Genomic DNA, 16,953 nt, shown 5'->3' with positions numbered 1-16,953 from the left:
GGTATCATTGGAAAGGTTATGGTTTACTGAATGTGATTATCCAATTTGTATGCATGTATCATTTCTGTATCTAAAGTTAGGAATATGGACTATGTAACAATTACAACTGGGTGTGTATTGGGAAAACCCCCACCAGACAGGCCATCATAAGAACAGAAGAATGGCCATAGGGGGTCAGATCAAAGTTCCGTCCAGCCCAGTATCCTGTCTACTGACAGTGACCAATGCCAGGTGCCCCAGAGGGAGTGAACCTAACAGGAAATGATCAAGTGATCTCTCTCCTGCCATCCATCTCCACCCTCTGACAAACAGAGGCTAGGAACACCATTCCTTACCCTGGCTAATAGCCATTAATGGACTTAATCTCCATGAATTTATCCAGTTCTCTTTTAAACGCTGTTATAGTCCTAGCCTTCACAACCTCCTCAGGCAAGGAGTTCCACAGGTTGACTATGCACTGTGTGAAGAAGAACTTCCTTTTATTTGTTTTAAACCTGCTGCCCATTAATGGATTTGATTGGTCATTTGGAAGGAACATTAAGACCATGAAGATACTAATCTCTCTCCCTCCTGGGAGGTGTCTTGGGACATAACTGTGACACTACTAGGTCGGGTGGTCTTGTCACCTTATACTAAACGTACTGCTTGTAACTTTCCACTAAAAGAGAAGGAGGGTCAAGTTTGGGAAACAAAGGATTCCCACCTTGTGTAAATCTTATTTAAGGGTGGGGAGAAAAGCAAACGGGACTCCTCTCCATGGCCTATCTGCCCAAGAAGAAAGACTGTTAAAGACACCTGTTAAAGACAGGAAGGGAAGGCAAGGAGGTGGTCCAGACTGAGACAGGGGTCCAATCTGAAAAGAAATATAACTGGAATGCTAAACCACGGAAATTTTGTAACCTGCCTAAAATAACGTTTAGGGTAAGAAACTACATTTTGTAACCTGTTTCTTAAGTATATTGAGCTTAGCTTCTGTATTTTGTTTTATTTGCTCAGTAATCGGCTTTGTTCTGTCTGTTATCTCTTATATTCATTTAAAACTCACTTTTTATAGTTAATAAACTTATTTTTTGTTTTGTTTATAATATAACCCCCTTTGTACAATTCACAATTGGGAGAGCGTGGGGGGTAAGGGCTATGCATACTTTCTTCCACATTGAGGGAGGAGGCGGATTTCATAATATACCTTTGGGTCTGCACTCCAAGGGAGGTGGACACCTGAGTGCTGGGGCAAGTCCCTTAAGCTGAGCCTTCCCAGAACTGATCTCAGCGTCTGTTCGTTCTGCAGTTGGGTGTGGCCCTGCCTGCATGTGTTCTGGAGGAGGCTCAATAGCCTGGTTCAGCAAGACAAGTAAAAAAGCTGCCCAGGCTGACATAACAGGCAGGCTTTGTGGTATCTCAGCACCTCAGGTGGCATTCTAAGTGGGGCAACCTGTCACAGCGGGACCAGGCCCTGGAACTTAATCTTAGAAGACAGAAGCAGGGGATTTTCAAAGAGGAAGGTCCCAGCTGTGGTATTTTGGGGTCAGACCTGGGGGACAGCAAGGCAAAGGTGGGAATTCAGAGGATACGTGGTAGCAGCAGCCACGGCAATAGGAGACCAAGGTGGGGATTGCGGTGAATCATTTTATCCCTAGGGGGCTGGAAAGCATTGGATGGGAGGGGTCTGAGACAGCAGGGGAAGCTCTGGCAGGATGTGGGAAGAAGGGCAGAGAGGAGGTAGGTAGGAGGTGAGAAATCTGGGTGTGAATCCCAAGGGCTGCATGGCTGGAATGAGCAATCCCGGCTCCTCTCACAGATGGGTTTGGAACTGAAGAAGCAGATTCCAGATGTGTCTGTATCTGCAGGTTTTCTTCACCAGAATGAAGCATAAAGAGAAATAAAAGAAATGGCCGGAAGATGGTTCTGGGAGAGGGACTACCCAGAGTAGAGGGGGCAAAATGTCACCCAAAACAGGCCCTGTGCATCAAAGAATAACTCCATTCACTGAATTCCCTGTGACCAGCTTGTTATCACACAAAAGCCTCACTAAGCCCTACCCTCTATTTGGAGAAAGGCATCACCAGTCATGTGCACATCATTTATACGCATCCTTAGAAGGTTAATCGGGCTGATTCCAATGAAAAGAAATTAACTGTCGCTGGTGATAGTTTCCTATAATGAGGGACTGAAAAGAAATGGGACAATAACTGTTTTATTTAAATGTCAAAATTATCTCCCCCTCAATTTATATAATCCAGATCCTGTTTTTCACACACACACACGCAGACCCACCAGGACACCATGCTGCTGCCCCCAAATGCAGAGGATTACTTTGGAACTGCTCTCTAATTGCTCTTGAAATTTCTTCATTAGGCAGAACCACCGGCAATTCGTTAATTTCCCCTTGAGTTCACTGCACTCTGATGGGGTCTTAACCAAATGTTGCAACCCTGAGAGAGCGCTTTAGGGCTATGACTGAACTCCCTGAGCTGAATGCCCATCTCTCTCCAAGTCGTTGGCAGCTACAGGGCTGCCAGATCCTTCAGACTGTAATTGTGAGCCATCTGTGGCTGGGCAAATACTGTCTTAGCTTCTTCTCTGGGTGTTGGCTATGGCTACAGCTCCTCTTTGTAATGACAAGCTGTGCCCAGCTAGTGCAGCAAGTTCTCCCGTCTCAGCGCTCTCACCATCACTCACTGATTCACACACTCAATCCCTTGGTTCCCATCCCCCTGTGCTCAAACACAGGCTCTTTCCTGCCCATCACCCATCTCTCCTGGTCCCTTCATACTGGATCACCTCAGGTCCCTGGGCGTCTTTATGAATAAAGGGTATGAAAGGTTCCTCAGATACCCAGTCCACAGGACACTGGCTGGGGAACCAGGTAAGATGAGATAGAAGATTCCAGCTGAGACAGAGATGGATGGCAGCAGAGCGGAGGGGCTGATCAGGGCTTCTTTGCTAAACCAGGCAGAGCCAGAGGAGGGCTGAGCAGATGGGAGATGGCTACTGTCTCCTAACACCAGACACTGAAAAGTCAAACGGTGATGTCATTTGTGGAATCAGCAAATATATTAACTGTCCAAAACTTTAGTTAATGCAGAGCTAAGGTTGCCCAGCACTGCCTTGTGCCCTTCCACAATGTGGAGAGTAGCTAAACTTACACCTCTAAAAACTAAGAAATTAAGGTAAATGTCATTCCCACAATGCAACCTTAACTCTGCCCCCTTAGAGCTGGCAATAGCCAGTGAGAATGGTTCAGTAACTGTGTTGCCATAATAATTAGATATGAAGGACTAAGAAAATGTACCATTGCTTGTGTTGTATTCCACAGATTTGAATCCTAGAATTCATCTGCATGCACTCCTCTCCCTTCACTGTGTGAGGCATAGCTGTGTTGAATAGTGAAGAGATTAGCTGGAGCAGGCTGGCAGAGCTGTCACTGTGATATGAGAAGAGGTGCAGGTGTACTTTAAAAGGATCAGTTATGGTTCACTGCAGTGCTGAATTCTGTAGGCTGTGTCAGTAGAAATGCACAAGGGAGTATAGCCATGGAGACTGTCAGCAATCTGGTGGCATATGTCATGGGATCTCCAGGGCTTACTGCGGGGTCAGTGAAAGCCATGTCTCAAGGAATCCTCAGTGCAGGGGTGAAGGCATGGGAACACTTTGCAATTCTGGGGTGGTTTGTGTGGAGTAGGCTTGGTTTCTGAGTGTAAGTGGCAGCTGCTCACTAGGCCTGACCTACACCAGAGTCTTTCCTATCAAGAGAAGGTGGCAGACTTTGTCCTACACTGCTCATCGGTGCTCGATTCCTTAAGTGTTCTGTAGCATCTGTAAAGGTAGAGGGCTAATGTGTGTTATCGGTACGTTGGGACTTCACTCAAAGAGGGCAGAGTTAAGGTTATGTTGTGGGGGTAGCATGTTCTCTAATGTTATATTTCCTGCTTTTCGTGGGAGTTAAATTTGCATAGGGTTTCAGAACTATCTGAATAGTAAAAGCAGCTCCTTATTGGGGGAGCTGTATCTGAGGAATCCCTAGACCAAAAGACTACAACCTCCCATCACTAGCTCTGCCCCCAGCCCAGATGAGGCACAGCAATTTTCAAGACAATCCAAGTCCACATGTGGATTTTAGAGCACACAGAAAAACTGGCAGTTAAAAAGGAAGCTAGTCTCAACTTTAGCTGTAGTGGTGCAACTGCTTCAGTATAATTCACTTCAGCCAGCCCCCGTCAGGGCATTTATTCACTTTCTCCCCAATGGGTTCTCAGATGTCTACTGCGGGTTGATCTCCGACTGAAGCTTTTCCCACACTTGAGGCACTTATAGGGTCTCTCCCCAGTGTGAACTTTTTGGTGCCTGGTAAGGTTTGAGCGCCGACTGAAGCTTTCTCCACAGTCCAGGCAGTTATAGGGTTTCTCTCCTGTGTGAATTCTCTGATGCCTACTAAGACCCGACCTATCACGGAAGTTCTCCCCACACTCGAGGCAGTTATAAGGTTTAGATCTCTCTCCGGTGTGGATTCTCTCATGTCTAAGAAAGGTTGACCAGTTACAGAGGGTTTCCCCACATTGAGAGCATATGAAAGTTTTTGCTTCTGTGTGGATTTTCTGGTGGCCAATAAGGTGTGGTCTCTCACTGAAGCTTTTCCCACAGTCAGGGCACTTATAGGGTTTTTCTCCCATGTGGATTCTCTGATGCACTTTCAGGGTTGGGTTGTCAATAAAGCTTTTCCCACACTGAAGACATTTAAGAGGTCTTTGTCCTGTGTGGGTTCTGCGATGTATAATAAGGTGTAAACTCCGACTGAAGCTTTTCCCACACTCGGTGCATGTGTTTTTTCCCTCCCCTTTGGAGAGTCCCTGGTGCATCATGTTTTTACTAAGATTTTTCAAACCACCTTCACATTGAATGGATTTACCCACGTTCTTCCCTGACTGAGTTCCCTGCTGTCTCTCTGGCTGGTGCTGATACTCACTAGCTTTTCCATGCTCTGGACTCCAGGACACAATCGCTTCAGATCTTTCTAATAATGTAACATGAGTTTCAACTTGCTCAGGATCTTCCTGCTGAGGATTCTCTTCCACATTCTCAATCATCCCCTCATCTGCTGGGACACAGAGAGAGAGAGTCCAAACATGAGTCATTCCCTGCACTGGAGGGGGAAAAGGAGAGAAACAAACCCAAATAGCATTGGAGAAACTGAAAAATCACGAACAGAATCCTCCCCAAACCCTTTCCCAAGGGAGAGAGAGAAGGGGACAAATCTGGACACCATATCCCATCTGAACAATCAGAGGCAGGGAGGTCAGGGGAGAGGGAGCTACTGCCAAGTGTCTAGAGTTCTAGGAACAACTCTGACCAGGCTAAGATGAAGCAGACCCTGGGGGACTTTAGAAGTAGGGTTGCCAACTTTCTAATTGCGGAAAACCCAACACCCTTGCCCCACCCCTGCCCTGAGGCCCCGCCCTCATGCCCTACCCTTTCCCTAAGGCCCCACCCCTGCTTACTCCATCCCCCCTCCCTCTGTCGCTCGCTCTCCCCCACACTTGCTCATTTTCACTGCAAGGCGCAAGCAGGCACCAGGAGAAGACAGGAGCCGCCACAGTTTGAATGTGGGAGATGGAACGTGTGATTCAAATACCCTTCACCTCACCAGGGAGAGATTTTAAACGCTACTGTAAAATTAAAAAACTCTTAACTCCTTCTGAAGTGTAAAGAAGATGCAAACAAAATTAAACAAAAACAGTTTTAATGAGAGTGGCCATTAAAACTACTCACATTTATACTTCTGTTCTTTTCTTGCTGCCACCACAAGCTCTTTAGCCGCTTCTGTCTTCAAAAATCCAGCAAACTCGGCACATGTCATTTTGTAGTTGAAGTGCATGAATAGCTCAGCTTTCACCAGGTCCACTTGGAGCCGATTCCTTTCATCAGTCCACAAGTTCTTCATAACACTGAAAACGCGTTCCACAAATGCGTTGCTGGGTGGTATAGCAAGCACATGCTGCACAATTTTAAGTAAGTTTGGGGCCTCCCAGTGCTTAAAGAATTCTACCCATACCTCAGAGACATTGATTCGATGATGGCGCTCTTGTTGCTCCTGACACAATGTCAATTCAGGATCATTTGTCAAACTCTTTAGGGTTGGTAGCACATCATTCAATGTACACATTTCTGTAAATAGTTCATCTCCGTCCACTTGAATGTCCAAGTTTGTAGTCAAAGCACACAGTTTGTCTAGTTCAAGAGGTCCGTCCAGATTGAGTGGCGCACACAACATATAGAAAGAGTTTTCGCTGAAATCAAACCACTTTTCCAGGTACTGTAGCATGCGTGTGTAAACCCGTTGGGCATCTCCAACAAATTTATTCTGCTCGTTAGGCGGCAGTTTCTTCAAGAACTGTGTCACCTTGTATCCATAGAAGCCTTGCTCTTGTCGAATCTGAATCTCTCTTCTCAGCTTGCTGAATATAGCATACAGTTCAGTTACCTGAATGTAATCACTTTCAAGAACCTTTATGGTGTTGTTAAAATGGCTCATAATGTTGTGCACGAAGTAGATGTACAGCTCGGGAAGCGTAATAATGTCATCATTGGATACTGCGACCTCCTGCTCAGAAAGAAAGGCCCATATTGCGCAGCTCACTGTTTCCTCTCCTTTGCTCACAAAGTAAGACTTGAGTGCAGGCCAATTCTTCAGTAACCTGTCGACGGCAGTGAAAAGGGTCAAAAAATGTGTAGGTACATGGCATAAGATTTCTGAATATTCTCTCTCCATGAAGTCAAGGAACTCTTTAAGTTCACTAATATTCTTTGCACAGGACGAGAATTCACTGAAAACCTTGATGACCAAGTTCTCTACATCATAAGAGAGCATTTTCAAGCCATGTTTCACTGTATTGTGCACTATGTGAGCACTGCAGTACCCTGGTACAAGGTTTGGTAAATCCAACATTCGTTTTAGGTGCACCAAAACAGACTTGTGTTTTCCAAAATTGACAGCTACGTTGTCTGCTCCATATGCCACTATTTTATTATGTATCAGACTGGCATTTTGAAGACAACTTTGTAAGTTGTTTGCAATTGCCTCTGATGTCTCATTTGCATCCTCAAAAAAGTCTATGATACATGTGCAGCTTCCCTTATCCTTATTAAAGTAGCGGACAGCAACTGGGAATAATTTTGTGTTCCCTTTATTAGAAGCACCTGTCACTATTGAGAACGATGTTGATCCAATGTCTTGCACAGCCAGTTTCAATGAATGGGGGGCTAATACAGTCTCAATCAAAGCCTCCGCTTTTCTCCTTCCACAGTGAATTTTGGAGGCGATCTTGGAATCAGTGAAAATGGAAGGGTACAGTTTATTTCCACAGTCTTGAGAATGGTAGCTGTGGTGGTGTTTAACTCCATGGTATGTTAAAAGCAATTCAGCCATGCATATGTGTTGTTCTTCGGAGGTATCAGCCTTTAAAAAGAATTTATCGATTGTACTGGACAACCTTCGAATCTTTTGCTTTTCAGGTTCTGCCATTTCACCTCGCCCTGGTCTGACTGCAGCACAGTTTAGCCGATAGATAAAACAGTGTCCACTGTGGATGTGGCAACACTAACTAGGTAGATGACTGTTGATGCCTGCTGGCTAGGCTCTTAACTGTTTAAAGGCCAGTTGCTCCCCACTGCCTGTGGCTGTGCCCTGAAAAAGTTATTCAAAGATTCAATCAAATATATTTTTGACAGACATATTATGCTAATTTCAGGTTTTATTAGTTACAGAACGCTAGAAAACTAGAGAAAATTATGGTAACCGGACTTTTAGTCTCCAGTCAATACTTCTGACTGCACAGGTCCCCGTAAAATTGGGCATATTATATTGTATTATATTATATTTTTCTGTTTTCAGTGGAGCTAAAGTTAACATAGGTGTTTTGACCAGCTTGTGTAACATCTAATTCTGCAAGGAACTCTCTATATTTGCAGCAGTTCAATTAGCACCCCCCCGGGAACAGCAGGAACTGATGCAGCTAGCACATCAAAGACAAAACCACATGCTTACAATTTTCACGGTTAGTGCAGTTTTATTAAGCCATGGCAAAATGATGTGACAGCTATAAGATAAAAATATAATTTACATTTGATACCAGCGACTCTCCAGATTAACAAAACAAGGAAGTAACATGTTGATATATTAAGTCAACTGTATTAAGATAATATATTCAGAATTTTGTTTTAATCTTTAAGACAATAAAAAACCCATCCAGAAGAGAGCAGGGCATAGTTTAAAAAATATCAAACTGCCGTATAGTTGTAAGATGAGAATTTTCAATGGTCCTCATCATGTCCTGATGTTTACATTGTCACATCATCTCAAAATACCACCCTATTGGTGATGGGCAGTGCTATTTTTATGGGTGCCAAGTGACCTTGAGACTTGTAACCATACCAAAAACGGTGGTTTACTTGCACAATCTGGCATGAGGGCAGCCCTTAATTTATTTTATTTATTACTCTACCAGAAGAGTGTTTATTGCTAAATGTCGTACAAAAGAGGAAACAATGTAACTGGAGCAGCGAACAGCAGAGAGGCTAACAGAGGGAGTTTGCCTGGGATCTGCCTGAGAGAAGGTACACTAAGGGCTGCTTTAGGGAGGCTGTGTTGGTGAGTATCTGAATGTCTGTTGTGGGGACAGTTTGACAGTCTGACCTTGTGCTTGATTGGTTGTTTGAAAGGTGTGAATTTGGAGTGCTATGTTCCAGGTGAACCTTGAGTGGACCTGACTGTTATAAAAAGCCAGTCAGCTGCGAACCAGCTGAGCAGCGAACAGCAGAGAGGCTAACAGAGGAGTTCGCCTTGGGAGAGCCCACTGCGGCTTACATCTTGCCGGCTTCTCTGAGTAGTCACGACAACTCCTGAGGAAGCTCATAGAAGGAAGGTAGTATGGATGGGGACTGTTCAGCTGTTGTGACCTGCACTGGATGTCCCATGTTTGTCTGTCTTTCTTCCACAGGACAGAAGCGACTTTGTCTGTACAAAGTGCAAGCTGGTCTCCATATTGGAAGAGAAGGTTCCGGGTCTGGAGAAACAAGGATTGACCCTGCGTTGCATAAGAGAAACTGAAGATTTCCTGGACAGACGTCAGGATATGCTTCTACGGGCACAATGTTCTGAAGATTCAGAGCAGGCTGCGCAGCAGGGACAGGAGGATGGGGAAGCAATTTGGCAGCATGTGACCTCCAGAAGAAGAAAGGGGAGCGTCCATGTATCAGCAACGCAGACACAGGTAAGCAACCGTTTTCATGTTCTCTCCACAGGTACTAATGTGGAGAGTGGACTAGATGATACATCTGAGAGAAGGGAACAGAAGGAGACTCCACCGATTGGAAGGCATGAGATGTACTGTCCTAGGGATGGGGGTTCCATGACCACCACTCCCAAGAGAAGAAGGCGGAGGATGGTGGTCGGGGACTCTCTCCTCAGGGGGACTGAGTCATCTATCTGCCGCCCCGACCGCGGAAAACTGAGAAGTCTGCTGCTTGCCAGGAGCTAGGATTCACAATGTGACAGAGAGACTGCCAAGACTCATCAAGACCTCGGATCGCTACCCCTTCCTGCTTCTCCACGTGGGCACCAATGATACTGCCAAGAATGACCTTGAGCGGATCACTGTAGACTACGTGGCTCTGGGAAGAAGGATAAAGGAGTTTGAGGCACAAGTGGTGTTCTCGTCCATCCTCCCCATGGAAGGAAAAGGCCCAGGTAGAGACCGTCGAATCGTGGAAGTCAACGAATGGCTACGCAGGTGGTGTCGGAGAGAAGGCTTTGGATTCTTTGACCATGGGACGGTGTTCCAAGAAGGAGGAGTGCTAGGCAGAGACGGGCTCCACCTAATGAAGAGAGGGAAGAGCATCTTCGCAAGCAGGCTGGCTAACCTAGTGAGGAGGCCTTTAAACTAGGTTCACCAGGGGAAGGAGACCAAAGCCCTGAGGTAAGTGGGGAAGTGGGATACCGGGAAGAAGCAAGAGCAGGAGAGCATGAGAGGGGAGGGCTCCTGCCTCATACTGAGAAAGAGGGACGATCAGTGAGTTATCTCAAGTGCCTATACACAAATGCAAGAAGCCTGGGAAACAAGCAGGGAGAACTGGAAGTCCTGGCACAGTCAAGGAATTATGATGTGATTGGAATAACAGAGACTTGGTGGGACATGACTGGAGTACTGTTATGGATGGATATAAACCGCTCAGGAAGGACTGGCAGGGCAGAAAACGTGGGGGAGTTGCATTGTATGTAAGAGAGCAGTATGACTGCTCAGAGCTCTGGTATGAAACTGCAGAAAAACCTGAGTGTCTCTGGATTAAGTTTAGAAGTGTGAGCAACAAGGGTGATGTCATGGTGGGAGTCTGCTATAGACCACCGGACCAGGGGGATGAGGTGGACGAGGCTTTCTTTTGGCAACTAATGGAAGTTACTAGATCGCAGGCCCTGGTTCTCATGGGAGACTTCAATCACCCTGATATCTGCTGGGAGAGCAATACAGCCGTGCACAGGCAATCCAGGAAGTTTTTGGAAAATGTAGGGGACAATTTCCTGGTGCAAGTGCTGGAGGAACCAACTAGGGGCAGAGCTCTTCTTGACCTGCTGCTCACAAACCGGGAAGAATTAGTAGGGGAAGCAAAAGTGGATGGGAACCTGGGAGGCAGTGACCATGAGGTGGTCGAGTTCAGGATCCTGACACAGGGAAGAAAGGAGAGCAGCAGAATATGGACCCTAGACTTCAGAAAAGCAGACTTTGACAACCTCAGGGAACTGATGGGCAGGATCCCTGGGAGAATAACATGAGGGGGAAAGGAGTCCAGGAGAGCTGGCTGTATTGTAAAGAATCCTTATTGAGGTTTCAGGGACAAACCATCCCGATGTATAGAAAGAATAGTAAATATGGCAGGCGACCAGCTTGGCTTAACAGTGAAATCCTTGCTGATCTTAAATTCAAAAAAGAAGCTTACAAGTGGAAGATTGGACAAATGACCAGGGAAGCATAAAAATATTGCTCGGGCATGCAGGAGTGAAATCAGGAAGGCCAAATCACACCTAGAGTTGCAGCTAGCAAGAGATGTTACGAGTAACAAGAAGGGTTTCTTCAGGTATGTTAGCAACAAGAAGAAAGTCAAGGAAAGTGTGGGCCCCTTACTGAATGAGGGAGGCAACCCAATGACAGAGGATGTGGAAAAAGCTAATGTACTCAATGTTTTTTGTCTCTGTCTTCACGAACAAGGTCAGCTCCCAGACTACTGCACTGGGCAGCACAGCATGGGGAGGAGGTGACCAGCCCTCTGTGGAGAAAGAAGTGGTTCGGGACTATTTAGAAAAGCTGGATGAGCACAAGTCCATGGGGCCGGATGCGCTGCATCCAAGGGTGCTAAAGGAGTTGGCGGATGTGATTGCAGAGCCATTGGCCATTATCTTTGAAAACTCATGATGATAGGGTGAGGTCCCGGACGACTGGAAAAAGGCTAATGTAGTGCCCATCTTTAAAAAAGGGAAGGAGGAGGATCCTGGGAAATACAGGCCAGTCAGCCTCACCTCAGTCCCTGGAAAAATCATGGAGCAGGTCCTCAAGGAATCAAATCTGAAGCACTTCGAGGAGAGGAAAGTGATCAGGAATAGTCAGCATGGATTCACCAAGGGCAAGTCATGCCTGACTAATCTAATTGCCTTCTATGACGAGATAACTGGCTCTGTGGATGAGGAGAAAGCGGTGGACGTGTTGTTCTTTGACTTTAGCAAAGCTTTTGACACGGTCTCCCACAGTATTCTTGCCACCAAGTTAAAGAAGTATGGGCTGGATGAATGCACTCTAAGGTGGATAGGAAGCTGGCTAGATTGTCGGGCTCAACGGGTAGTGATCAATGGATCCATGTCTAGTTGGCAGCCGGTTATCAAGTGGAGTGCCCCAAGGGTCGGTCCTCGGGCTGGTTTTGTTCAATATCTTCATTAATGATCTGGAGGATGATGTGGGTTGCACCCTCAGCAAGTTTGCAGATGACACTAAACTGGGAGGAGAGGTAGATACGCTGGAGGGTAGGGATAGGATACAGAGGGCCCTAGACAAATTAGAGGATTGGGCCAAAAGAAATCTGATGAGGTTCAACAAGGACAAGTGCAGAGTCCTGCACTTAGGACGGAAGAATCCCATGCACCGCTACAGACTAGGGACCGAATGGCTAGGCAGCAGTTCTGCGGAAAAGGACCTAGGGGTTACACTGGATGAGAAGCTGGATATGAGGCAACAGGGTGCCCTTGTTGCCAAGAAGGCCAATGGCATTTTGGGATGTATAAGTAGGGGCATTGCCAGCAGATCGAGGGACGTGATCGTTCCCCTCTATTCGACATTGGTGAGGCCTCATCTGGAGTACTGTGTCCAATTTTGGGCCCCACACTACAAGAAGGATGTGGAAAAACTGGAAAACGTCCAGCGGAGGGCAACAAAAATGATTAGGGGACTGGAACACATGACTTATGAGGAGAGGCTGAGGGAACTGGGATTGTTTAGTCTGCAGACGAGAAGAGTGAGGGAGGATTTGATAGCTGCTTTCAACTACCTGAAAGGGGGTTCCAAAGAGGATGGATCTAGACTGTTCTCAGTGGTAACAGATGACAGAACGAGGAGTAATGGTCTCAAGTTGCAGTGGGGGAGGTTTAGGTTGGATATTAGGAAAAACTTTTTCACTAGGAGGATGGTGAAGCACTGGAATGTGTTACCTAGGGAGGTGGTGGAATCTCCTTCCTTAGAAGTTTTTAAGGTCAGGCTTGAGAAAGCCCTGGCTAGGATGATTTAGTTGGGGATTGGTCCTGCTTTGAGCAGGGGGTTGGACTAGATGACCTCCTGAAGTCCCTTCCAACCCTGATATTCTATGATTCTATGGAGAAAATGCACATAATATCAAAGTAATTAACAAAACTGTCCATTTTTTGTACAAAAAGCCATGTTTTAAAGGTCTTATGTACAAACAGATAAAGGAAAACAATAGTACCTGTAAATTTGGTTATAAATGGCCCTGGGTAGATTTCAGCAACATCAAACTGCATTCTGCTAGCTAATTATCATTACTATTAAACATCTACCTTAGTGCAAAACACAGCTTAGGCGCTTTAGGGCTCAGACTAATCAAGAAGCAAGATTAACCACTGATGTACGTCATCTGTTCCACAACTCAGTTGATACAAAGCTGCTACTCACTGCTTTTTACCACAAAGTAATTTATATTGGAAAAAATAAAAGGATACTATTCTCTGATCTGAAATATTGGAGTAATTACATTTTTATTACATGGTGATCAGTCACAAATCTCACTGTATACCCATTCCAGTGCAAAAAACCTAGCTGTATAGAGGGCAGAGAATTAGATTAAATCCAATGATACATCTTCTAGGTTATACCTTTTATAAAAAGTGCTATATGGTTCCACCTTAAGTGCTCAACACACTGAAGTAATGTTGTAAACATTATTTATTTGTATTACAGTAGCACTTACACCAGACAATTGTGCTCAGCAATGTACACATCTATAACATACAGTCCCTGCCCCAAAGATCTTATAGTCTACATATCAGACAAAAGGTAGATCTAACAAACAGACCGGGGAGCAACAGCAGTGCAAGCTTCTCCATGTGGCCCTAACCAATGTGCCTCAACTGTGGAGTGGAGCCTCCCAGCCATGAGATATCTTGTTGCTCTTGATTCACACTTCTCTCTCTTTGCTGGGAGTGCCAGTTTAACAAGAATGTGGGACTGAACGTAGGGCCTAATGCTGCAAACCCTTGTTCACCTGAATATTCTTATGGAACCGAATGGGACTACTTACTGGCCTGCAACCTCAGCTGGATTCATACCCTTGACCTGGTGGGATTTTCAAAATGTCCAACTTCATCTTTAGGCATCTAATCTTAATGAAGTCTTGATCCTTTTATATACCTCCTACGATATTCTCCAAGAATACCTGTGCTAAGCAGGCCTTGCAATTATATGCAACCTCATAGTACTTGATAGCTTAAAAAAAAGGGGGAAGAGTTTTTAACTGTCAATGCTGACCATATTCAAGGGCTTGATTCTCCTGTCACAATGGTATTACATTGTTATAATGCTGCTCGGCCAGATCCTCAGCTACTGTAAACTAGCATACCTCAAAACAAAAAACAAAACAAAAACACCAAAAACCAGAGCTCCACTGATTTGCACCAATTGAGGATCTGCTCCATTGATTTTGATGGAGCAACTCTGTATTTATACCAGTGGAAATGAGAGGAGAAGCAGCTCATAAATATCAATTACTAATGACTTACCAAAAAAAAAAAAATTTGTGAACTTGTAAGACAATATTTTTCATAATATGAAGAACCTATACAAATAGTACAGTCACTTTCTTTTTGTGTGAAAAACTGGCTCTCTAGTATGGATGCAACAACAACTTCTGAAGTAGATTGCAATGGTTTTTCAAATCAGCAGAACACAAATAAATTAGAAATGCTTGACATATTGCAAGTTCATATAAATCCTAGTTCTGTCACAATATGTACTTCAGCCAGGTTGCTATTAAAGATCATGTATATTTTCTTAATCATGCATGATTGTACATTAAAGTCTCTTTCTGTACTAAAAACAGCTTTTTGAACATTAATTTTACTTACATTTGCTGTCTCAAGTTTAGATGTAGAAACCCAAATCCTGAATAATTCAGCCTGAATAATTCTGTTCTTTGAGCTGGACTTCTCCACTCTGTAGCTACGTATCTTTGTCTGTGTCACCCATCAAAGTAGTATCTAAGCACATGAATGCTAAATTAGTGTACTTTTATAATCTGGCTGTGATTTTTACTTTGTAATATCACTTGTAAATACATGTGGCAATTTCAGTAATGGTGGGAGATTTCCAAAGCCTTGATTGGATTTAAAGTTTGAATATGTTTTTTTAATTATATGGTCTGAACACTAAAGGCAAATCTCAGTTAAGAATATTAGATACTGTGGTGGCTAGAGCAAATAAAGCCCTTAATAGTTAAGGAGAGAACATCTGGGAACTAGTGAACTTGATTTTCATTCCAGCAACTACAGGATCTTCATTAATTGCTTGAATACTGTAGTTCATTTTGGAAATTTTACAGCTTTAACGAATAGGTTTGACACTTACTTAATTCTCATCCCCAGCCTCTAGCTTGCTCCCTGGCCTGCCACAGCCACGGAGGGCGAGTGAGCGGGGTTAACAAACACAGTGGGGGTGGCAAGGGGCACCCCGTAGAATCATTATAGGCCCCAGACCCAGGCAGGGCCAGACCATTGCACCAGGCCCAGGACTGGCAGGAGCCAGGTGCCCGAGGCCAGAAGGGCCCCACTGGTGAGCTGGGAGGAGGCTGAGGCACGCAGCGCCAACAGGATGCGGGCCCCTACCAGGGAGGCGGCACAGGAGTCCCTGCAGGCCACAGGGTCCTGGGAGGGGCAGTCTCGTCCTCCTCCCCTCCCAGAGCCCCTTGCAGTGCTCAGATACAGGGATACCTTGAACGCCTGGGTGCCAGCGACGGGGAGATAGAGCGTGGGGGCACGCACCGCAGCTTGAGTCCAGCCACAGGAGCGCGAGCAGGAGACTAGGGCTGCAGCGGGAGAGGTGTGCGCCACGCCCCCTCAACAGCTGCCTCCAGCTGAGCACTCGTGAGTCATGCTACGTAACCCTGCCCTAACCTGGCCAATGGGAGCTGTGTGTGCGGGCAACGCATGGAGCCACCCTGGCTGCCCCTCCACCTGGGAGCTGGACATGCCAGCTGCTTCCTGGGAGCAGTGCGGAGCTGGGCAGGGAGCCTGCCAGCCCTGCTGAGCCTCCAACCGGATTTTTAACAGTGGTCAGCAGCGCTGACCAAAGCTGCCAGGGTCCCTTTTTGACCCATGGGTTTTCACCCCATTCAAACCAGGAAACCACATCAGGCTTGGAAATCCTGCTCAGGGGAAAGAGAACAAGCGAGATCCGGTGAATTTGTGGAATATTTCTCACAAAGCATGTTCCATGATTTTAAACCTGAGCCTGTTTTAAAGCAGTAAAATCCTAAAAACACACTTATCAGTATGTCTTCGTCAGTAACAGTTTCTTTCCAAAATACAGACAAATTCCTGCAGTTCAAAAGGTTTATGTATGGGTTGGAGGTGGGGGAATCTGAGAGGATATTATGTAAACTTTTGAAAATTAGTGGGAAAGGGTACAAGGTATGAGATTTTTTTAATCAGACTGACAATCACAAGGAAAACAGCAAAATCTGAGGAGATTTGATATTAATAGTCAATAACTAGAGACAAAAGTGAGGGCATTCAATAACTAGGGGAAAAAAGGGTGACTAAAGGGGAATTTAGATCAGTATTCAGAATCCGAAGGGAAATTAAATAAATAATAGTTAAGATGGTAAAAAAATCACAGGCTGCGACTTTGTTGCGGAAACCACAACTTTTAGCACACACAACACATCTGAATGGTGTTGCAACTTCGTGCACCAGGCAGTAACACCAACCCACTCAGATTTGTCCTGCAGCCGGGGAGGGGCTCCTGAGAAAGTGCCATCTCCAGACCAGATGTGCTCTACCCCACCTGTCCATGGCTCCACTGTTATATCATTGTTGATAAATGCAAGGTAATCCAAATTGGAAAACATGATCCCAACTATACATACACAATGATGGGGTCTAAATTAGCTGTTACCGCTGAAGAAAGAGATCTTGGAGTCATTGTGAATAGTTCTCTGAAAACATCCATTCAATATGCAGTAAGAGTCAAAAAAGTGAACAGAATGTTGGGAATTAGTAAGAAAGTGATAGATAATGAGAGATATATAAATATAAATCCATGGTACGCCCACATCTTGAATACTGCATGCAGATGTGGTCGCCCCATCTCAAAAACGATATATTGGAATTTTAAAATGTTCAGCAATAGGAAA

General features: G+C 45.2%; 1 protein-coding gene across 1 annotated transcript in view; it reads right to left on the bottom strand.

Moving 5' to 3' along the window:
- Positions 1-16,953, bottom strand: part of LOC311530549 (uncharacterized protein) — a 50,169-nt gene that overhangs the window by 30,815 nt on the left and 2,401 nt on the right. The window contains exon 2 of the mRNA XM_084647297.1: positions 14,669-14,800. The gene's annotated coding sequence lies outside the window, so the exon portion shown is untranslated. The remainder of the gene's footprint in view (positions 1-14,668; positions 14,801-16,953) is intronic.

The sequence above is a fragment of the Lepidochelys olivacea genome (genome assembly GCF_965140295.1).
Source record: "Lepidochelys olivacea isolate rLepOli2 genome assembly, chromosome: 14".
NCBI classification, from domain to species: domain Eukaryota; kingdom Metazoa; phylum Chordata; order Testudines; family Cheloniidae; genus Lepidochelys; species Lepidochelys olivacea.
This window is presented reverse-complemented; position numbering and strand designations above follow the sequence as displayed.